Below are 7,312 nucleotides of genomic sequence, written 5' to 3'. Positions count from 1 at the left end.
GAAACCCTGTACAGGGTCGCTATGGGTTGGAACCGACTCGACGGCACTTAACAACAACAACTTCTATGAGTATAGGTCAAGTTCATCAAATTGTAGCAATTTACTCTTGTTTCCTTTAACAAAATTTGTTTTTTACTTGTTTTTAAAAAATCTTCATCTAGTTGAGTTCTGATTGTTAAGCCATCAAAGCTGGATCAAATGGGTACTATTTGCAACCAACTTTGGGTGTTCTTTTGTGACCCCTCTCACTTCATATCAGCTGGATGCTTTGCTCTCAGTTTTAGACCTCTGTAGCTATGTCCTTGTCCATAGGCTCAGGTGTCCCCAGATTTCACTGTATTTTGGAGCAACCAGCCCTGCTTCCTCTCTGTCGCATCTCGAGGTCCATGGGAGTCTGTGGAATGTGGTCGAACTCAGCCCATTTCTTCATTGCTGCTTTTCCCCCTCTTTCACTCACCAGTAGACCAACATGGGCACCAGCAAGCTTGCATGCCTGCTCATGTGTTTTCTTTGAGTTTCAGTCTTAGAGGGGGTCTGTGTGTTTTTTGAGTGTTAATCATGGATTCTTTGTTCCATGTAATTTTCTATATTGACTTAATTTTGTGGGTTTTCTTTTTATTTTCATTTCTGTTGTGTTAATATTCACTAAATCTTTCTGATTTTCTTATTTTTTAAATTTTGATGTGCAGATGTTATTATTTTTCTTTGAGGTTGCCCTGCAAAAAAAAAACAAAAAAAAAACAACAACAAACATTCTTTTTTTTCCCCTGCTTAAAACAGTATGCTTTATCTTGAAATCCACTTGACTTCCTTGCCATATGGAAGTTCTGTATCTAGGATGTTCCCTTTTTTGTTGTTGTTTTGTAGTTGACTTCATTATAAATTGATAGTTCTAGTTCCCTAATTCAGTCTTGCAGGTTTGTTTTATTTTAAATAATTCCATATTTGGATTGAGTTCTGGGTGATGTTGTCATGTTTGTTAATCTCAGGTTGTTGTTTGCTGTTGTGTAAGGACTACTCAGTTCTCAGTATAAGGAACACTCTTTTAGCATTTTTTTTTTTTTTTTTGCAAAGTTGTTCCATTCATTACAAATTCCTTTATGTTTATCAGGAAATGTCCTAATTTCACCATTTGTATTTGAAAGACAGCTTTGCTGGATACATGATTCTTAGTTTGCATTTTTTTTTCTCTCTCTTTCAGAGCTTTGTATGTATATCTCATTGCCTTCTTGCCTGCATGGTTTCTGCTGAAAAATCAGAGCTTAGTCTTAGTGGTTCTTCTTTGTAGGTAGCTTTTGTTTTTCCTGAGCTGCTCTCAGGATTCTTTTCTTATCTTTGATTTGAGAAAGTTTGATTATGTTATGTCTTTGTGATTTTCTTTTGGGATCTTTCATGTTTGGGGTTAATTCAGCTTCTTGTATGCCTATCTTCTTGTCTTTCATGATGTTAGGGAAGTTTTATTCCAACAATTTTCTCTGTGCTTTTTATTGTCTTTATGGTCTGGAATTTCAATCATCCATAGGCTTTTCTTCCTTATGGTATCCCCCATAACTTTTAGTCTTTCTCTAGATTGTTTTCATTCATTTTTCTGATTGTTGTGCTAGCATACTATTATTGAAAGATTTATCTTTATGTTCACTAATTCTGGCTTCCATTGCTTCTAGTCTTCTCCTTGGCCCTTTCCATGTATTGTACATTTCTGAAATCTTAGGTTTTGTATTGTTTCAAAATTTACATTTATTTTGTCTTTGTTCTTTTAACATTTTCTTGACTTCTTCTAAGTTTTTTTCTGCATTCTTCTTGCTTTCCTCCATCTTCTGTCAATCTGTTCAATTCTTTTCCAGTTATTTCTAGTGCCTTTTTCCCCCTCAGAAATGTTTTCTGTCTCTGCATCTTGATCATTTGTTTGAGTCAACCACATGGAGAGCAGGGTCTATGATGGGAGTGGATGAGGGTGGGAGTTGGCCACACCTCTGGTCACCAGGGGAGTGTGGGGAAAAAGAAGAAATTGCACCTTACCTATCACCCATGTGAATCTACTCTGTCAGGTCTCCCTCTGCTGCCAAAGCTGCTCACTAGATGGTCAGGCTGCATCTGGCCAGTCATTCATCAGTTAGTCTCCATCTCTTGCCATCCCTGTTTGGCCTCTCCTTCCAGCAAGCACTGCATCCTCGTCTCTAACCTTTTCTCTGAAGTTCAGGATGCCAGAATTTTCATCTGTGTCTATTTTATTTGCTCTCTTGTCTCTTTGTTGTAAAGGGTCCATGTAGTGCATTTGCCTAGTCCACCATCTTGCTGGAAGTCCTGCCTAGGCCAATTCTTGACTCACACCATTCAATAAATGTCATATGGAATTCAATATCATTTCCTCCTAGTTGAACCTTCCTCCTAGGTTATTTATCCTGAATTTCTTCAGGCCATGATGGTTTATCTTCTCATTAAAATCCTTTCACAATAGGATTTTTTCCTCCCTTCATATATACAGTAAATGGCTTATTGCAAGATTATTTATAATGGAAGAAGTCTAATGGTACAGTGTTTAAGTGTTCCATTGCTAGCCAAAATGCCATTGGTTCAAATCAACTAGCAACTCCAAGGAAGAAAGATGTGGCAGTCAATTTCCGTAATAATTTACAGCTTCAGACACGCTATGGAGCAGTTCTGATCTGTCCATTAGGTTCTCTATGAGTCAAAATGGACTTGATGTCATTGGGTTGTTGTTGCTTGAGTCTAGAACCATGTGGTGCTGTAAGGATAAACACTGGACCACAAGGTTGTTTGAACCACAAGGTCAGTGGTTCAAACTCATCAGCCACTCCTCGGAAATCCTATGCAGTGTTGCTATGAGTAGGAACCAACTTGATGACACTTAACAACAACAACAACAGAACTATGAGAGAATGAATTTCTGTTGTTTTAAGGTGCCCAGGTTGTGATAGTTTGTTATGGCAGCCCTAGGAAACCAGTACATGAATGGAAAAATGTATTGTCTAATATATGTAGGAAATGCTTATGGTAAATGGAGGAGAAAAGCAGGATATAACTGTATATACATTATGGTTCCAACTATGTAGAAAAAAAAAAAAAAGCTACACAGCCAATAAGTTAAAGAAAATAAGCTAAAAGATTAACATTGTTTGCTTGTGGCTGGTGATGGTTGTTTTTTTTCCCACTTGATTCTTTTTATTTATTTATTTGAACATTTTATTGTGGTTTGGGTGAAAGTTTGCAGAGTAAATTAGTTTCCTGTTCAGCAAATCATACACATTGTGTTTAGTTAATTAGTTTTAATACATATTCTTTCCACTTCCCCTTTGGGGTCCCTGTTTCAGTTTATCCTTTCCTCCCTTCTGAACTCTGCTTTTGAAAACTTCCATCTATTGTCATGATGTTATTTATTGGTATAGTAGTGAGAATTTTTGTTTTCTTTACATTGTGGTACAATCCACACTAAAAGCTGTAGTCTTTTATCTTCGTAAGTAAATATTTTAAGTCCTCTTCACTTTCAGTAAGCAATCATCTGCCTATCACAGGTTGTTCATGAGTCTTTCTCCAATTGTGATGCTATGTTCTTTTTCATATGATCCATTTTCTCAGATTATTTGCTTAGCATACTGATTGAATAAGTACGGTGAAAGTATAAAACCCTGGAGCACACCTTTCCTGATTTTAACCCATTCAGTATCTCTTCATTCTTTTCCAATGACTGTCTGTTGGTCTATGTACAGGTTCCTCATGAGTACAATTAAGTGTTTTGAAATATCCATTCATTCCAATGTTATCCATAGTTTATTTTGATCCACATAGTCAAATGCCTTTTCATGGTCAATAAAGTACAAGTAAACATCTTTCTCGTATTCTCTGCTTTCTGCCTGAATCCATCTAATGTTAGCAACGAGCTCTCTAATGCTACATTCTATTCTGAATCTAGCTTGCATTTCTGGCAACTCTCTATCAGAATACTGCTGCAACCATTTTTGAATTATCTTCAGCAAAATTTCACTTGCATGTGATATTAATGACATTGTTCGACGAATTCTGCATTCTGTTGTTTCACCTTTCTTTGAAATGGGCACAAATGCAGATCTCTTCCAATCTTTTGGCCAAGCAGGGAGCTTTCAAATTATTTGACATAGACAAGCGATTGCCTTCTGCGATGCATCAGCTTGTTGAAACATTTCAATTTGCATTCCATCAATTCATGGACCCTTGTTTTTCATCAATGCCTTCGTTGCAGATTGGACTTCTTCCTTCAATATCATCAATTCTTAATCCTATGCTTCCTCTTGAAATGGTTGAGCATTGAATGATTCTTTTGGTACAATAACTTTGTGTATTCCTTCCATCTTCTTTTGATGCTGTATCATTCAATATGTTAGCCATTTGGTTGTTGTTGTCAGTTCTGACTCATAGTGTATAGGGTTTCTGAGGAGTGGCTGGTGAGTTTATAAGATAATTTTATGTAAAAAATTAATCTATCCATTCATCTTTTCACATTTTCTACCCGTTTTATTTACCTAATATATTTTCAATATTAACTAACATTTGCAAATAAAAATTTAGTTAAAACAAATATTGGTGAATAGAAACTATTACAGAATATAATATAATATTTGAAGATGGAGTACATTGATAAGCGTAGCATAAGATAAAATGCGATTAAAGATCATTTGTGATGATGGTGTCAAGTTTTACAAAGCATTCATAGTATAAATGGTTCTTGTTATTGTCAACCTGGCACATGGTCCCTTAAGTCAACCTAGTTTATGCACATAAATTATTACCTATAAAAATAAACTACAAATAATAGCCTAGTCTCTGACAGATTAAAGAGTAATTACCTCTTCCTTATCTTCAGGTTTACTACAGTATCTATCTTGTATCTAATTACTGGATGTTCACTACCACTGATCCTCTGGTATTCTCTCTCCCCTTTGCCTTAACATTTTTTTCAGTTGATAAGGATAGATGCCAAATCAAATCACACTCATAGCAAACCAGTATGGCACAATAGAATTGTCCCATAGGACATCTAAGGTCATAATCTTTACAGAAGCAGAATACCAAATCTATCTCCCAAAGACTGGTTGCTGGCTTCAAATAATCAAACCAGTGATTAGCAGTTGAGTACTTTATCTGCTGTGCCACTAAAGCTCTTGAAAGAGTAGATAAAGAGGAATGGAAATAGGAGAATATCAAGCAATTTTCAATGTATTTTTCAAGGTAGGAATTAGATGAATTTCTCCTTAAGAACCTGAGACTAATTCATGCCCCATCCCCCAAAATATAAGACTAAAAATCAATATAATATAATACAGTTTCTCAGATTATTTGTGCAGCCTACTGATTGAATATGTATGGTAAATGATACAGTGCTAGTGCACACTTTGTTCTGCTTGCATGACTGTTCCTTGGTTAATATATAGTTTCCTCCAGGAGCACAAATAAGTGTTCTGGAATTCCCATTCTTTGCAATGTTATACGTAGTTGGTTATGGGCCACACAGTCAAATGCCTTTGCGCAGTCAACAAAGCACAAGAAAACATCTTTCTGATAATATGTACTTTTATCCAAGATCCATCTGACGTCAACAGTGATATTTCTCATTCCACATCATCTTCTGAATCCTGCTTGAGTTTTTGACAGCTCCTCGTTGATGCACTGCTGTCATCATTTTTTAACAATCTTCAGCAAAATTGTACTTGCCTGTGATATTAATGATATTGTTCGATGATATCTGTATTCAGTTGGGTCATTTTTCTTTGGAATGGACACAAATATGGACCTTTTCCAATTGTTTGGTCAGGTAGCTGTTTTCTCAATTGCTTGATGTAGAAGAGTGAGAGCCTCCAATCCTGCATCAGTTTATTGAAAATTTTGAATTTTCAATTCCCACCAAGTGACTAAGTGAGACCATGCAAAAAGGGTGTGTGTAACATTAAGGTGGGGATTGGTCAGTTTTGCCATCCTGCTGGGTTTGAAATGAGCTATCTGAGAAAATGAACTATACAAAGAAGAACACAGCATCAGGAATGGAGTAAGGCTGGTTAACAGCCTTCCATATGCAGATTACATAACCTTACTTGCTGAAATCCAAGAGGACTTTTATTGTTGTTATTGTTGCTAAGTGTTGTCGAATTGGTTCTGACCCATAGTGACCCCTTCCGAGGAGTGTCTGGTGAGTTTGAACCACCAACCTTGTGGTTAAAAATGACTTTGCAGTCCAGAGCATTAACCCACAGTGCTACACCAGGACTCCATAAATCATACACATGATAATAAATATTATTTTGTTTCTACTAAAAAAAACCCCAAAAAACAGAGAAAGAAATAAGACAACATATTGCTGCAACATACTTCTTTAACATATTAAAGAGCAAAGATGCCACTATGGGAATTAAGGGGCATGAGACCCAAGCTATGATATTTTCAGTTGTCTCATATGCATGTGAAAGCTGTACAATGATAAAGAAGACTGTAGAAGAATTGATCCGTTTGTATCATGCTGTTTGTGAAGAATATTGAAATTATCATGGGCTGTCAGAAGAACGAACAAATCCATCTTGTCCCCTTGCTTCTTTATACTTGTTTGACTTTTTAAATTTTCCTAAAGTAAATATTAAGGAGCTCTGGTAGCGTAGTGGTTATGAATCGGGCTGTGAACCACAAGGTCAGCAGTTCGAAACTACCAGCTGTTCTGCTGGAGAAAGATGAGGCTTTCTGCTCCCGTAAAGATTTACAGCCTCGGAAACCCTGTACAGGGTCGTTATGAGTTGGAACCGACTCCACGGCATATAACAACAACAACAACAACAACAAAGTAAATATTATATTTTAAATTAAAAAAATGTATCAATTAATACAAATCGATTGTTAAGAACATGAAAGCTTATTGTAGTGAGTTTGGGATAAATCACTAATAGACTTTGGTTATGTGCCATGGAATCATCAATCCTGTATGGGGTTTCTAAGGTTGTAAATCTTTAAGGGAGCAGAAAGCTTCTTCTTTCTCCCATGGAGCAGCTGGTAGATTTGAACTGCTGACATTGAGGTTAGCAGCTCAATGTTCATAATCCACTACACTATCAGGGCTCCTTTAATAGACTTTAAATACCACTTTTTAAAAAAATTTCCAAATATTTGTTAACTTCAAAGAGGTTTCATTAACTTGTACAACTTTTGTTACTTCAGATTATTCTTATGGTCAATTTTATAAATATACAGGAGGCAGCTTCAATGTTGGTTCTGATGGACATCCCCTGAGAGAAGCTAATTTCTTGCATCTCTTTGAGGGAATTTTTTTTTTTTTTTT

This window comes from Chrysochloris asiatica, unplaced genomic scaffold (assembly GCF_000296735.1).
Source record: "Chrysochloris asiatica unplaced genomic scaffold, ChrAsi1.0 scaffold00135, whole genome shotgun sequence".
NCBI classification, from domain to species: domain Eukaryota; kingdom Metazoa; phylum Chordata; class Mammalia; order Afrosoricida; family Chrysochloridae; genus Chrysochloris; species Chrysochloris asiatica.
This window is presented reverse-complemented; position numbering follows the sequence as displayed.